We start from the raw sequence: 16,891 nt of genomic DNA, 5'->3' as shown, positions 1-16,891 counted from the left end.
TACCTGCGGGGCGGCGCGCTCCGGGGAAGGCTCCGCGCTCGGCTCGCTCTCCAAAAAAGTTGCCGCCGGTGCGGGCGGGCCGGCGGCTCACCAGGGCCGGCAGCGCGGCCTCGGCTCGGCTTGGCCCGGCCAGGCGGCGGAGTTAGGTGCCAAGCCCCGCCGGGTCCCCCCGCCGGCCGCGCAGCGCCAGCCGCCGCCGCCCCCCCGCCCCGCTATATAGGGCCCAGATGACGGGCAGGGGCGCAGCCGGTCATGTGCGCGCTCCGGCGGCGCCGATTGGCTGTCCCGGCGCGGGGGCGCCTCCTGATTGGGCCGCGCCCGCGCACCGGAGGGCCCCCCCGGCGGCGGAGCGCAGGCCGGGCCGCGGGGCCGCTTGTTTGGGTGCCGGGGTGTCTGACGGGGCCGCCGCCGCCCGCTGCCGCCTCCAGCGCCCGACGGCAGCGGACCGAGATCCGGTGCGGCCGGCGCGCACACCCCCCCACCCCGGGAAGCGCATCGCTTCAGCCCCGCCGTGGGGCTGTCAGCCCCGGTCCCGAAGAGCCCGCTCGGGGGTGCCCGGCCCCGGGGGGCCGCGACCCGTTCCTCAGCGCCGCCCGGCCGCGCCTGCCGCCCCCCGCGGGCTCAGCCCGGCCCTGCTGGGCCACCGGGCAGCACCCCGGCCCGCGCCTGAGCCGGGGGTCACTCCGCCAGTGCGGGCCGCGCCGCATTTACACGGCGGGGCGGGGGCTGCGGCGGGCGGGGCGCGGGGGGACACCGCGAGGGCTGTCCCCCCTGGGGCGGCTGGCCGGTCCCCGCCCCATCCCGCCGGCACAGCTGCCTGGGGACGGTGTGTGGCAGCCCGATGACAGCCGGTGACAGCCCAGGGACGGCCCGGTGATGTCCAGTGACAGCCCGGTGTCAGCCCGGTGATGGCCGGTGACAGCCTGGTGACAGCCCAGCGGCCTCGCAGGGCCCCGTTAGCGGCAGCGCTGCCGGCGGGGCGCGGCGGGAGCAGCCCTGGCCACTGCTGCAGGGCCGCCATGCGGTGCCGAGGGCGCAGCCCCCAGGGAGGCCACCCGCTGATGAAAGGGTCCCGCTACGGGCTGGTGTCGGTGGGTTTGGACTAACGAAGGGCAGAGGTGCTGCCAGGCCTGGCCCGTGCCACGTCCCCGTGCCGCGTCCCCGTGCCACAGCAGCACCGCAGCTCACCGGGTGGCTCCAGAGCTGCCGAACGAGGCCACACAACTCAGTAAAGTGTTTTCAGTGGCAACATGAGACCATGGAGATGAGTGGGGAGAAGTTAACGTACTTGCCATATCTTCTCATTCTTTTGCAGTCTTTTTAGTCTGCTTTTGGTCCTTGGCCTTTTCTCTCCTCTCTGAGGACATTTTGACACAGGGAGACCAAAGCGGTGGCCTGCCTCCGGGGAGTGGAGGCAGGGCTGGGTGGTTCCTGAGGTGCCTTCCAACCAATGGAACATGCACCATAGGGAAGGTTCTCTTTCTCTGACATTCTGTCTCTGTTTCTCTTCTGCTGCTGTTAAAATGCTTTTAACAGCACCTGCAATAACCCACTGCTGGTGCCGGATTCCTCTGCTTTGGATCTTTGGCAGCCCCAGCGCCCCGGGGCCGGGGCACACGCTGGGGAAGCTGCAGGTGACAGGTCGAGAGGAAGGTGTGGCGGCAGCAATGTGGTTCGTGCCCCCTTGTTGATCTGGCAGAGCCTGGGTTTGTTGAGCATTTTTGGATGTGTCACGATGCTGGCATTAGGAGCCCCTCCTGATGGTGGGTCAGAGGTCCCTCCAGGCACGCTGGGCATGGATTTCCATAGAATTCACCCTCAAGAGCTGGATGAATGCAGAAATGGAAAATGAAATAAAAAAAAAAATTAGTTACATGGAACTCATCCAAAAGGAAGCAGTTTGTGGAGGGAGGAAAAAAGGTTAATATGGTGCTTTAAGGGTGACCCAGGCTCGTATCAGTGTCACGCAGCTGCTACTGATGTGGATGAAGAGGTTCCCACCTCCTTGTTGTGAGTGTGAAGGAGATAGCTCCTATCTGCTGTCTGTTCTGCCCACAATAACCATTCTAGTAACTTCTCCAGTTTCCAGACAGCTTCCTTTCTGCCTCCCCTTTCAAAGATTATCTTCGCTTCTTGAGTCACTTGACAATTCTTCTGAAATGTAGTTGATGCTGTTGTTAAAATACATGTTCTTGTGCTTGCCGGGGTATGAATGTGCTTCTGAGTGGTCAGTTATGGGTCACATTGGCTGAACAGCATACGGTATCTTTGATCCTATTTATGAAAAATAAAAAATGAAACTGTAAGAGTGTCCTTGAGGGTAGTGTGGTCCTTACAAGCCATCTCAACAGCTACTGAACTCTAGGAGCTTTTACAGACTCCCGTGCATGGCTTCATAGACCTACTTCCCAGATCCCATATGGTAGCCAAGTAATGAAATCGGTTTTGTTTAATGTAATATCCTTGTGTTTTCTGCTAATGCTTTATTCTCAAGACTTGCTTTAAAAAAGCAAACAAGTGGGGAAAATTGTACTGAAGATCATTCAGGTCTATAGCCTAGCCTGGATTCCAGCCTAGTGCTCTTGGTACCTTAGAAATCCTGAATTAGCAGTTTTTCAGTGCTGTCTGCCTAACACAAGACTGTGATAATTTTAAAACTTCGGCAACTACGAGTCAGAAGTCCTCTGGTAAAGCAATTTTAAGATCTGCAGAAATAATATGGAAGTCCTGAAATATGCAATGTTAGGGTCTAGAAGAAGGAACAGTGTTTTGGCGCAGTGTAGAAACGTAATCGTATGTCAGTCTCCAGATGCCTCTTTCTGTCTCCTGTGTCAGAGGGGGTCTGCAAATGGTTAAGTTACATGAATATTTTGAGGCCTGTCCTAATTATATTGCTCTCATTATCAAAACACTAGGTCCTGTTCAGTTGGATGTACATTACGATGACTAAATTAGAACCGCGTTTCACTGAATCTATGGAAAACATCATTTCCCATCGGGAAACGAACTGCTGGAGCAGTCGTGAAGAACAAGCTCCCCAGGCAAGGGCAGCGCAGCCAGGGATGTTCTGCTGTGGCTGTTCCTGCGAGCAGGAGCCGGGCCCTGCAGGACCCTGTCAGTGACAGTGGGGCTGGGAGGAGGAGGTGGGGGGTTGACCCAGTTTTCCACCCTTACGCCATTTTACAGTGCTGTAATCAACTTTGTGTGATATTTTGCTGCATAAAATTTACCCAAGTCAAAAGGAAAAAGCAATGGAGGTCTGTTGAGGCATCTGAAAGTGGGGTAATGCCGGCACTCCCTTGTGCTTCTCCCAGTTATTCTTGAGTCTTTCTGGCAGTTCCTGTCTTGGAGAAAGGCAGTGACAAGACAGGGGAAGGAGGAAAGAAAAATCTTCCAGTGAGTTTGCTCAGATCCAACACACTTGAGCCAGACGGGCAAGCATCTGGGTCACATGTGTCTCATTTCACTTCATACTGTAAAGCCCAGCAAGCTAAGAAATGGGGGCTTAAATGATAGATACTTGTTTTTTCCTTCCCCTATATCATCTTTATTGTAGCTACAGAGAAACTCAGAGCATTAATCTGAGCGTGGGCTTTTGGGACTGTTTGGGACCCGCTGCTGGTTGGTAGAGAATCGCGTTCCTGGCTGTGCTTCTGATGGGTGCTGGCGGCCCCGTCACTGTAGTGGCATCAGGGAAGGGGCAAGACTGGCTTAGTGTGGTCATCGTGCACAGTGACGTTAGCTTTGCTAACAGCTGAAGCGTGTGTGAGAAATGTGGGAGCAAGAGTATGTAGAAACGAGAGAGCTGGCTCTTAGCGGAGACACAGTTTGACAGGGCGGTGAAGAGAAAGCAAAGGGGCTTAACTGACAGAGATGCCTTCAGGCAAATTCATGATGATACAGTGTTTTACCGTCCGTTCAGTGGACTCATTGCATTTTATTAAAATGTTACAGCAGCCCTCAATGCGAAGGCCAGCACTTCTTTTACTCTAAAGTAGTTCCTGCAGCTGAGTGCTGTGCTGAGCCAAGTTCCTGCTGCTCCATACGGGGTGGAAGTGCCATCCTTTTGGTAGTGTGGTATGAGGTCCCAATCGCTGTTTTTCCTTGCTCTTTGTTTCTGAAGAGTGTGAATTAAGTCATGCCAAACCAAAACCCAGTAACTGAGTGAGCCGATCCTGGCTCTGACAGAGGACCCTGGAGTTCTGCACCGCACAACCTTGCCTCTTCCAGTGACACGCTGCGTAGCCCTGCCCTGGTCAGACCAGCCAGGCTCTTCCTACCCCTCCCCACTGCTGTTCCTCTTCCCTTCCTTGGGTGATTGAAAGGTGTCTATTGCTGAGTTCATTCAGGCAAGACTGAAACAAATTATTTAAGAAAATAGTTTGGAAAAAGTTAATTTGGGTATGAAAGGATCAACTGAGGAAACTGTTTCTACTTGTACATGCTTCTGCTAAGAGGGAAGGAAGGAAAGGCTTGAAAATAAACCTTGTTGAGCCCATTTTTGGGAGTTATTTTGTATGTGCTCTGTCCTTTTGGTAGCTGTCATTACTTAAATCCATCTAACTCGATGACGAAGGAAGGAGATTCAGTTTGAGAGCAAATTCAAAGTGAAAAGATTTGGCCAGTGCCATGATGGAAGGGATAAGTGTAGGTAGAATGGGATTAAACAGAAGTATTCTTGGTATTAAACACACAGTTCAGAGGCCTCTACTTTAACACTCTTTGCAGTCTTACTTAAAGCTGGCTTTGTACCTCTTTTGCATGAGAAAGGAAGGAGAAAATTTATTTTTAAAAAATCAGCATGATGCTGAGCGAGATAGAAGTCATTTGACAGGATTGACAGAGATTTATGAAGACTCACTACAAAACTTCAGGCGCAGCATCAGGGAAAGACCATGTCAGGAAGGACACTTGAATTTGCAGTGGGTAGGCTGAAGGAATTGTCCCTGCTAGCCCTGTCGGCAGCTGGCCACTCTTCGGGCACCGCGGCCGGAGCTGCCTGGCTCTCCGGGGGCAGCAACTTACTGCTGGCATCCGGACGCTGCGTGGGAAGAGACCTGGCGGCTGCCTTTCCCCTGCTGCATCGTGCAGGGGGCAAGCAGTGACAGGCAGCAGTGGATTTTGTTCTTGCTTTTCTGTGCGTATAGTTTCCTCTCTGCTTCAAAACCTCATTTAAAAAAAAAAAGTAGCCTGTAAAAGTGGGATTGCACGGGCCTTCCAAAGTATTCCCGTTTACTACCAGTAACATGCCTTCTGAACACAAACCAGCATAGCATGCCCTGCTACGGTGCAGCGCAGAGACAGTTGTGCTGCATGTTGTGCAGAGTCCATTATCCTCCCAACACCGAGTGCCAGGGAGCAGCCTGAATTCTCTCACTCAGGGAGCAGACAAGAGGGGAAGAAGAAGGCATAAGACCAAAACCAAGCAACAAGTCAGTGGAAAAGCCAGAAACGGGGTCTGCTAACTGTGCATGTATTTGTTTATTAGGGTATGCTGCCAGTATTAATAACAAAAGAATTGGCTCAGTTTCCACATTTCAGCTATGAAAAATGCATGTCTGTATTCTTGTAATCAGGGGAGCACTTGTACTCAAAGAGAGGAACGCTGCAGGTTAGCACTCCGACAGTGTCCCTGTGGCTGTCTTTTTCTCGGTGGCTGTCACCTTCTGTAGTCATCAAGTGGATAAAGAATTTTTGTCATGCTGCTTCATGAATGAAGTCTGTGCTCTTAAAGAGCATAAGAATTAGCTCTGAAGTATGCATTATCACAAAGCTGATGATGTTGAAAATCATAAAAACTAAAATACACTTTCACTCTGTTTTCCATTTCTCTTATCACGACTCTGAGGAGGTACAGAGTCTGGTTTTAGTTTGTCATGCTTTTTTTTTTTTTTTCCTGGCTGCTGCTAAAATGCTTGGGATCGTGGAGAGCTACCAGCCCTTTGCTTTTAGCATCATTCAAAAACCTTCCATTTAGAAACCATTCTGATATCTTGAGGTTTTTTTCTTCGTCTTTTTTTAACTACTAAGGAAATTTGCATGAAAATGGAATCATTGTTTCTGAAGAGTTCCATCTGCTCCTGCTGCTTATTCTGTAGCTGAAGTCATAATCCTCTGTTTGTGAAATTTCCCATTGAAGAGATTTTTGGCTTGTTATAGTTTCAGCACAAGATTTCAGAATGGAGGAAATATAGATGCTTCACCTAGGAAAAAAAAAAAAAGAAAAATCCTGGAGATGACATCAGAACTGCAAGTGCATCTGCAGTCAATAACTGTAATTCTGTAGGGACTGAGTGAATAGGGAAGAGGACAGTAAGTGAGGTGTGCAGGGCTTGGGGTGGGGAAAAACATGTTTCCTCGCAAAGCCAGAGCTTTGGCTGGGTCTAGTGAAGGAATAATAATTTTCTGGTGGGCTCAGTATGTTAGGATTTCTTTCGGTCAAAGTCAAAGGTCAGGGTTGATTCGGGGTAACAGGGATGCTCAGACCCACTGGAGAGAAACGAGCAAAGTCCCTTTAAAAGAGCTTTAGCCAGAAGGGAACCGCCAGGCTTCTCCCAGGCACTTAGGGGCATCCAGGCTGGATATTCATTTAGCCGCTCTCACAGCCCTGCATCGACTTCAGAGGAATATTGTGCAGCCGAGAGCAGGATCTCCTGTTGTTCTAATTCCTTCTCTTCCCCGGTTGTACGCGTTTCCCGTACATTGATGCATAGTGCCATGCTTGTGTGTGCCTGCATGTAAATGCTGAACACATTCTTCCAGTGGAAGCCGTAGGAAATGGAGAATCCCGTGGGCTGGGAGGTGACACTTGTCCTGCTAGGACCTCTGTCGCTATGCAGAAATACTGCAGGAAAGTGGGTCAGGGCAGGCAGCGCTGGGAGCAGCAGCACGCCGCAAACCCACCGCAGCGGCCTGACAGCTCCCACCGGCCGCGCCAGGAGGGCAGCGGGGCACCGCAGGGCCCGAGCATGGACGGACGGCGGTGACGTGCGTGGCTGCAATGAGCCTTCGCTCGAAAGATATTCTGAGAGAATTAGTGACCTCATTTTGCATCCTCATTTACAGGATTGTTTTGTGCACCACATGTGGTATTTGTGAACAACATTGCATATGTATGAACTAGGCTGTGCCTTGGAGTCGGTAGTACGCATTTCTGCTCTGGAAAGACAATTAATCTCAACCATTTGGCATTTTCTGTATTAATTACATTGTGGTGTACCCCTGTGTGCAGTACCTGTGTTAGAGGGCTGCCATATTAACCCTTCCCGGTACTAGCAGTTCCCAGAACAGCCTTCCCACCTTCCTCACTGCAAGCTGGGGTCACACACTGCTCCTGCTCGACCCCTGCACTCTGGCCTGTCTCATTCCCCATGGGATGGCTATGATGCCGTGTTCCTACTTTTCCCAAGCAGTGTCACATGCGCGCTGCTCTGACACTGCAGCGGTGGGAGGTGGCTGGACGGGTCACGTCCCATGAATGCCGTGCCCTGGCCAGACCCTCGCTGGGCTGCCCACGTGGGTCCCTCGCTGCGTTGTTCTACCTTCTCCCTGCTCGTCGGCTGCTGAACTCTCTACCCCTCGTGAAATCGCTCCATATATTATCCCTTCATAGAAGCTGGCTCCTGGAGGTTGTTAGTCCACAGCTCGCTCTGCAGCTCAGGCACAACCCTTAACAGTTTTTCAACTTCGTATACAGATCAGATATATAATTTACCTCTTTAGGGACAAAAGATAGCTGATATCAACAAATCTGCATGCTTTGCATGCAGTTGTGCTTTGTAAGCTCCACAGGAAACATACTTAGCTAAACAAAGTCGTAATCATGTGCACCTTCCTACCTCTGTTTTCTTGCTGTTCTCTATCACGTTGGCACTCAAGTACCAGTTATTTAGGAAAGCTCGCCATGTATGCCTCGTCCCAATCAGCCTCTTGCTCCCTTGTTGCCAGTTTCTTTTTCTGCTCCAGCTTCTATCTGTCCCTGGCCTTCAGAGCCTTTTACAGAGATAATTTAAGTCTTCTTGTCAGGTAAAGCCTGGAGCTGGGTGAGGCACGGCTGGGCTGCTCCCCGGGGGGGATGGAGTTCAGCTGGAGGAGGCTGTCCTGCTCTGCCCAAGGGCCATCTTTTCATCCGCAGGGTCCCACTGCATGCACAGCCCTTACCCGCTAACAGCTCCGTGTAGTGCTCCCTGGCATGGTGCCTTCCGGAGCTCTGTCTGGAGCCGGGAGAAGATGTGCAACCTCCCGGCTCAAAGCACAGCTCTCACGCCGGCGGTTACAGACCCTGGCATCCCGCAAAATTAATTAGTTGGACACAGATTGCAACAGTAGATATTGGCAGAGGATAATGGACTGTATTCTGTGGATATTGAATGCTTTTAGAGGAGAAGCTAGTACTGCACTTCAGGCATAAAGAAATAGCAGCAAATTTATACATAGATACTGTTCTGAAAAAATGTAAGAACATCACTTCTTCACAGGGGAAGAAGCCTGTGCAAAAGCTTGTTAGAAGTGTTGATACCTTCATTTTTGAGGAAGGCTCTTTCCTTTACCTGACAACCATGGGAAAACCATTTTTCAGATACGTTTCGCTTGCTAACGTGTTGGTTTAGTTTTTTGGTTTGTTCTGTACTGGAGGTGAGGCTGTGAGCTCGGCTTGTTTCTCAGGCAGTGCTGTGGCTTTTCTGTTTGTCCTCAAGAGCCAGATAGGAGACTGCCTATAAAACCGTGCTTGAGCTGCAGGAGCATGTAAACATTGTGCAAAACATAGGTGTGCGTATTGTTGTTTGCGTATAACTCCTTTGTTTTTTCTTTTAAATTTTTTTTCATTTTCCAGTTCTGTGTGCAGAAACACAGCAACTCACATGTATGACCCAAGTACCAATTCTGCACGGCTACATCTAAGTTATAAATGAGACTAGAAATTGCATGTAGCTCTGTGATTTAATTTTCTCTGACATATTGAGTCTATGTTTTAGCCTACAGAACTCCACAGCTGTGCCCTAATTCTCTTTTCCTTGTGATCTCAACATCGCTGCCTTTTAAGGCATTGCTATTCTTGGATCTCAGCAGGACACCATGTTAGACTGTCACCCTGCACTCTCTATATTGCCATTGCATAAAGCAGCTTCTGCCTGGACTTCTAGCTAATATGTGTGAGGAAAAGTTTGGAGCAATTTGGTGGGTGGATGAGACTAGATCAGTGTGCTTTATATTCTACACGGTAGTGTGCATGAAGGTGTGGGTGTGGCGATTCCTCTGGGATTGCTGTCTGAGGGCATAAGGAAAATGTTTATATTCTGTTACAAATAATAAGCAAGGTTTTGGTGAGACTCCTATCAGGGATGACAATCCACGCAGGAAGAAGTGGATGTCTTTTTTGCTTGAAATAGGGGTGTTGCTGCCCTCTGGGTATTTATATTCTGTTTTGTTAAGTGGCATTTGAATCTATAGAACTCTATGTGGCTAATTCTTGATTTAACCAAATATTGACTGTGTTTTAATTCCAGTGCGGCCTTCATCTAACATCCTGCATTTCCTCATATAAATGTAGCGCAAGCACAGTTTGCTAAATCTGGTGTAGGAACTTGCTAGATGTGATTTAGCCTGTTCTAACACACGGTATGCCACCCTCGCTGTGCTCAGATATGTGAATCTGGTTGCTGAGAGCCTCTCTTGTGAGCAGCAAAGTCTGCTTTCTGTAGTACGTGTGCTGCAAAGTCATCACAACACAGCACAAACAGCCCCGTCTTTTCTGCTGATAAGATGCCTGGTGGTGAGCACTGGGAGTTTTTTGTTTGCCTTGTTTTCAAGATAGATGATAAAAACACTAGTGCAGTTTTTAATTTTTAACTTTTGGAAAATGAGTTGGCTTATCTTAAATAAGCAATGTGAAAATATAATACGATTGGAATTTCAAAAATTTATTGCTGAAATCCAGGAACGGTCATTGGGGCAGGTAATTTTAATTTCAAATCTGAATCCTACATGTTTTCTCTAAAATCATCTCCCATTTCTTACAGCACCTCGCATTGGAGAGGATCCCTCAGGCTAAACCCGGGTGCGCTGCATCCTGGGAGTATTTATGGAGACGGCTGGCAGGCAGTGAGGGCAGAAGGCAGTGGTGGAAGGGCAGGAGTGTAAGGGCAGTGGTGGAAGGCAGTGGTGGAAGGGCAGGAGTGGAAGGGCAGTGGTGGAAGGCAGTGGTGGAAGGGTGGCAGTGGAAGGGCAGTGGTGGAAGGCAGTGGTGGAAGGGTGGCAGTGGAAGGGCAGTGGTGGAAGGCAGTGGTGGAAGGGCAGCTCTGCCTGCCCTGCTGGCCATAGCTCATGCTGATGCATTGCCACAACCGTGTCGCAAGTGCCACTGCTTCTCGGCCCCTGGGCGGAATGGGGAGGGTTGGTTTGCTTTAGGTAATCTGCCAGTTTCACATTCCCAGCACAGCAAGACTAGTAAACCTGGGGTAGGAGCAGTGGGTGTTGTGACATTTTAGTGTTTCTCTTGAGTGTGCAGCGCTGGCTGTAAAGAAGATGGTCATTTCAGCAGAGTGCAGCTTAGGACACGCTTAATGAGGGGAAATCAACCCCCCTAATTCAGGGGCTGTTGTCCCTGGGCAGTCATGGAGAAAGGTGGATTCCTTCAGCAGGCAATTTAGAAGCATCTGTTACGAAGTAATCACTGTCCTAACTTGGTTTTCCTCTGAGTACCAGGTTCCTGCACAAGGCATTAAGGTCCCTGACTTCTGCCGGGCAGCTGCGTCTGAGACAGCTGCTGGAAGAGATGCTGTTCTTTGCCGGCTGTACAGGGAACTTGGAGCGTCTCCACTTGCAAGGCATAAAAGCTGGAAAACTCTACGGTCTTGGCTCCACGTCTGGTGGTCTGTCACTTTTGGTCCCATATAGACGCGCTGTTTCAGTAATTTACTTAGGCATTAACCTGCTCTTGCTATTAGATGTCATGCAATATACTAAATATTACTAAATTATTACTAAATAGCCACATATCAGCTGTGCTCCAACACAGCATCACCTCAGGCTCCTGCTTTTCCAGTTTGAGATGGTTTCCACATCATTTTGGGATCTGGTGAAAGGAAATGTAGGACTTTGAAAAGTCACGGAGCCTTTATGGACCTGGTCCCAGATCCTACAGAACCTCATGGCAAAGGCCAGTCTTGGGCTGGTTTCTGTTTAAAATCAATGGCAAAGCAGCAAGAGCTCCCCGTGAGCATCTCTACATCTTTGAGGGTACTTCATTGAGGATGGTTTAATTTCTCGCCTCTGGGATCTATTCCCCAGGCAATCCGTCCAGCAGTTTCCAGCTGGATCCAGGGGTGTATAAATTGGTACCTGGGTAGGCTTAAAATGCTCTGAGCTCTCTCCTCAAGATAAGCCTCTGCCTGGACTGTCAGAAATCAGCCAATTAACCCTGGATGCTCTAGAAACAATTTGCTGGATAACTTGTATTTGCAAATTGCAAGTATGTGTATTTGTTCAAGCACAGTCTGTGCTACTTGTTGCCTTTAAGGTGTAGCTGCCGCTAATTTCTTCCGATGATGCAGCTTCTCCCCCAGCAGACCTGGCTAGAGCTTCCAGGCTGGGATACTGAATACTGTGGTGCAGTAGTGATTTTACAGACATCTTCAGAAGTGAATTGCAGATATATAAAAATAAAATTAAAAAGTGAACAATGATGGAAGCATGCTGTTGGTAGTGGAACCTGTTGGGGAATTCAGGATGTGGTGTAGGATTATGGTTGAAAAGGACAAATTAAAAATATAAACCACTTTCATGCACCCTGAATTCACAAAGGCCCCCAAAACATCTGTGTTTGTTTTGAGAAGAAATGTAAAGGCCAAGAAACCCTCCTGATGGTGACAAACTGCGTAAAGGGAAGCCATTTGGCTTTGCTGCCAGCACTGCATTTCAGAGGACGTGGGAGACTGCTGGTGGTGGCCCGAGTTGTGTTGGACATGGAGAACTGTTTTAAATAAAGAATTAAAAATCTTTCTCAAAAATAAATATAAATTTTACTTAAGGGGGGGGGGGAAAGAGTTAAAAAGCAAAAAGGGTTAGTTTTAGTATTTGTAAATTGTGGTTTGCCCTGCATCTGCCCGGCCATTGTCTGAGACCAGGCTGGGGCTTGCAGGGAGCCGACCCAGTGCAGCCGACCCAGCGCAGCCCTGCTGATGTTTGGGTTACCTTCTGCACGGGGGCACCACGGGAACACTGCATTGATTTTAGATACACTATTAATACAAATGTGAGTGAGGTCACAATAATTGTTCATTATTATTGTTTGGCTAATGGACATCCCAGGTCTGCTCAAACAGCTGTATTAAAAAAATAAGTTGAGAAATAGATATGAAAAAATGAGGAAGGAAGAAAATAATCACTTTACAAACCAAACAGTGATGCCAGCAAAAAGTGCGCTTCTGGATCTTGCAGAAATGAAGCCTGGAGATGGTGGTGGGTGCCCACCCTCTGCCCGCCCATCCCCACGAGCACACAAAGGCAGAGCTGTGAATGCTGCCGTCCCACTCGGTCCTGCCGCTTCCACTGATGGGGTCATTCGGCGGCACATAAGGATTTAGGGGCTCTACAGAAAGGCATGTTGTGAGCAGACTGGTCTGGTCCTGGATCCATGGGTCCCTTCTATGTTTAGATGCCGTAATGAGACAGGCTTTTGTGGTCAGGGCTGCTGACAGGAACTGAAAAGGAGAAAATAAAAATGTGCGTAGGGAAGTGTCATGGGAAGAGCTTTCCACAACATTCATGAGCTCTTAATGTCCTGAGGTCAAAGTTAGGGGAATTCAAAGAAATAAAATCTGTTGGATGGCTGTGACAAATCATAGCATTGTTACATTACATTTAATATATTTTAATTGACTCTGGGTTTGTCCCCCATTGGTTTTACAGTGCTGTCATCTGGAAGACAAAATACAGAGCTATGCTTTCCCAGCAGAGCAGTGCTTTTTTCTGTACCAGTTGTATCTAGAAGACTAGACTTTGTGTGAACTGGATAATTACCCTGTAAATGAACCAGAGCGAGTGTAGGTTTGTGAAGGATCATCTAATGTGAGTAAAATATTGACTAGCTACCAATTAAGTTAGCATGAGGCTGGATCATGTGGAAAAGAGCATGTGAAGATGCAGTTAGACTGTGTTGTGAGACATACGTGCACAGGGATCAACTTGATACCCAAAAAATTAGTTCCACTGTGTGGAATAAGTTCTTGACTCCAGAGCAGACACTTGGCACGGCGCAGATCCTCTGCTGCTTCAGCCGGGGAAGTAGCTGGTAATTAGAGGCTCATCTTCTGTGAATCAGACACAAAAGAAAATGAGGGCACATTTTTTGAATGGGCTTGAATGAAAGCAGAGGGATATTGCACTGAGAGAGTCTTGGTTTCTTCTCCAGGTTTGGAGAAGTGTGGTGTGTCATGCTTCCTTCTGAAGCGCCGCTGTCGGTGCACCCCGCTTGGTCCTCTTCCTGCCCTCAGTCAGTTTGGTGGCTGTTGGGGTTCTTGTTGGCAAGATGACCGCTTTTCTCAGTTTTGCCTGCATTCCTTCCCATTTGTGAAATTAAGGGAAATTCCTTAGTACACAGAAGACCCTGTTTGCCTTTGAGCTACCTAGTTATGTAGAACAGCATTGTGACTACAGGAATTTCATCCTGAAAATGTGTGGCAGTCCTGGGGACTCGTGTTACGAACAGCCAGTTGTAGCTGTTACCGATATGTAGTAGCTTTCCTCCTCAAGCACATTACCTTATTACCATAGATTTAAATATTTGATTTACAAAATGTTGCTGCCTGATACTCCAGCAGTATCATATAAGACACATCACAATAGATACTGACTTTAAAGATTGTTTTAAATGGCTTTAATACAGACAGAGGTCAGAAAAGGCAAGATAACAGCAAAAGAGGCTATGTCAAAAAGTAATTAGAGCAGGACAAATGGATTGTGCAGGCATGTCGAAGGCTGTTATTTCTGTAGGCAGTGAGTAGGAAAGGTGTTAATGTAATGTGACAGATCTGGAGCAAAAATGAGGGTGCAGGGAAAACAAATAGGAGCTGACCAATGGAATGGTTTAAATTATGAGGTTTGCTTTAACATAATTTGATTACACATGAAAGAAATGTTTAGTGTAGTTTCTTTGAAAACCTAATTGTCTTAAATACTGCATGTTCGATTCAGTCTTTACACCCAGAGAAGCAGTCCCGCACTGTGGCAGCCTCGCTATCTGTCAGTAATAAGCATGTGAATGCTTTGCCCTGTGTAGCTTCACAAATGGAGAGGAGGATGGAAGATTTTTTTCCCTAGTGTCGGTCTAGTAAAATTGGCTCTTATTTGCAGTCACGTACATCTTAATTTGGGGCCTCGTGCTATCTGGGGTGGGTGGTATCTGGGGCCGAGGAGCTGCTGGTAGCGATGATGTGACAATTGAGAAACTAGTTTATCAGAAGGGAAGGACTAGGGTCGGCTGTAGCAGAAGGAAGATGGGAGGGAACAGTTATTTTTTCGGCACCCAGCTCTTGCCCTATTCAAAAGTGAGAGCAATATTAGGAGGATATACTATGAATATTAGAGGAGGATAGCAATGCAGAAGTGCCCCGGTTTTCCAGACTGCCCCAAAGGAGTGGGCAGAACACAAGGATTTAATTTCCTGAGCACTGTCCTCCTCCGTGGTGTCGTGTGGAAACTGCACTGCCTGCGGCACACGGCACAGTTCCACCTTGCAGGCAGAACAACCCGTATGGTTCGTAGGAATGTTTTCCTCACATCTGCAATAGCAGAAACTTAAAAATTATGAAAGCACCTTCCTTAAGAAGCCAGTGATGAGGCTTTGAGCCGAATGCTTCACGTTATGCCTAAACAACAAAAGGGAACTCAGAGCCCTTGAAAAATCATGCTTGTGGGCAGCTAGGCTTGCATTGACCCCTCACCCCGGCAAAACAGCACCAGGCACATCGCTGTGCCACCTCTGCCATGCTGAGGGCCTTCCTTACCACTTTGAGTCCCTCTAGAAAGGAATTAGAATTTACACAAGGCTTTTTAGAGTATGGGATTTTTTTCCTGCCCCATTGTCCAGTGTCATCTTCTCTTTCCTTAATTGTCCTTGAAATTCTAATAAATATATTTTCCATAGATTTTGACATTTTGCAATTTCATTTAAACTTGACATCATCTGAAGCCATCAACTGTGGTCTATAAATGGTTCAGGTGAGATGCGTTAAAGGTGGTAAATCATTATGTCTTCAAGCTGAGGAGGTGTTGGCAGAGGTGCTTAGAGAAGCTGGGAGTTCTGGTGATGTTCTTTTTTTCGGCGGAATATGCTGTTTTCTGAATGGATGTGTTCTTGGCCAGTCACCTGGGAACAAAAGGGAAGTCTGTGGGTATTGCCGGGCTATGCCAGACAGTTCCTCGGTGCTTTTATTACCATTCTTGTAAATTCTGGAAGGGCATTTCTCTTCAGCTTTTCCTCTCCTTGTGAGAGTATTACAAACATCAACAAGTTTAGTGTAATGATACTCTAAGACAAATGGCAAAAAAAGACATTTCAAATAGCTGTTCCTAATAACAGAAAAAGTAATTGCAGTAAAAATAAACCCGAAGGGCCAGTGTCTTGGTCTCCTGTGGGGCGGCCGGGGCAGATGTGACGTGGGTGCCCGGGGGGGCTCTGCCCTCCAAAGCGTAGCCCAGAGCTGACGGCCTTCTGCTCCGGGGGCAGAAAATGGGGTTTAAAACCTTACTGGTATCCCTACAGCACTCGGCTCGGTGTGGTTCGGGCGTTGCAGACCGCGGCCCGTGACGAGTGGGGCGCGCTGTCGGGCCGGTCCGTCTGTCGGATGCTGCCCTCTCCCGTCCGGACCCCGGCCCGGGACCCTGCTCCAGCGCGTGCTCGGCCCCCCCGGCCCGGCCTGGGGCAGCAGAGGGTGCTGGGGGCGGCGGGGCAGGGTGCTGGGGGCGGCTGTGCCCTCCCGGCCCGGGATCCACCTCGCCCCAGCGCGTCCGCGTAGCGCAGTTTGTAAACCTGCTGTAAATCCCAAGGGTTAGAAGCTGCCGTGTTCCGTCTCTCCGTAGCGTACCGGTGTTTCTCTCTGCTCCCAGGCAGCCCTGCTTGCAGCGGGAGATGCTCATGCTCCTGCCCTGCGTCGCCCCCTGTCATGCTCCGCTCCGCGCGTTCCCCCTGTACCGACACCAACGTGCCACCCGTCCCCTCTGCCCCGTCCCACCCCGCTGCGAGGGGCACAGGCTCACCAACAGCATTTGCCCCATAGTCCTAATGATCTAAACCAGCTAATTAACAATTGCAGTCATGACGCAGCCATGACGACATGTTTGATACAGGTACAGAATCTGCAGCTTTAGTGCTGATGTTTTTTCTTTGTTTTGCTGCCTGACCTGAAGTTTGGGGAAATGCCCTCTTGCTGCTCGTTGGGGTTTTTTTCCTGGGGATCCCAACAATTGTTGCTTATCCGCCAAGCTGCCTATTTAGAAATAATGCTCAGAACTGTAATAATAATAGTTACAACAAAATGTTGGTTGGTTGTTGTTAGTATTAAAAACTGCAGCAGACCAGCATAGCCGTATGATTGCAATTTATGTGTAAAGTAAGTCAGGTGTAAAATAATCTTTCGGCTTTTCAATTTACCACTTAAATGCACAAAACTTTTCCTGCCTCTTCCAATGCAGGAGATGCTCTCTGCCTTGTCACCTACATGTCTCTCCTCTGTTCCCACATCCTGCTAAACATCTGCATTTTCTGCCCGGCATGGATGACGCCAGGTTGGGGTGAAGAGGCTTCTGCTCATTTGTGCGTGTGCTGGTGGTGATGGGGTGCCTGGCTTCCATAGGTGGGACGTGCTGGGACAGAGCCCAACTGTTGCACCCA

General features: G+C 49.0%; 2 protein-coding genes across 3 annotated transcripts in view; one reads left to right on the top strand and one right to left on the bottom strand.

Annotated features, from left to right (window-relative positions):
- OLFML2A (olfactomedin like 2A) overlaps positions 1-186 on the bottom strand; it is a 51,185-nt gene extending 50,999 nt beyond the window's left edge. The window contains exon 1 of the mRNA XM_040605507.1: positions 4-186. The gene's annotated coding sequence lies outside the window, so the exon portion shown is untranslated. The remainder of the gene's footprint in view (positions 1-3) is intronic.
- Positions 1-16,891, top strand: part of NR6A1 (nuclear receptor subfamily 6 group A member 1) — a 98,216-nt gene that overhangs the window by 42,474 nt on the left and 38,851 nt on the right. The window lies entirely within an intron of this gene.

The sequence above is a fragment of the Falco naumanni genome, chromosome 9 (genome assembly GCF_017639655.2).
Source record: "Falco naumanni isolate bFalNau1 chromosome 9, bFalNau1.pat, whole genome shotgun sequence".
Classification (NCBI taxonomy): Eukaryota; Metazoa; Chordata; class Aves; order Falconiformes; family Falconidae; genus Falco; species Falco naumanni.
This window is presented reverse-complemented; position numbering and strand designations above follow the sequence as displayed.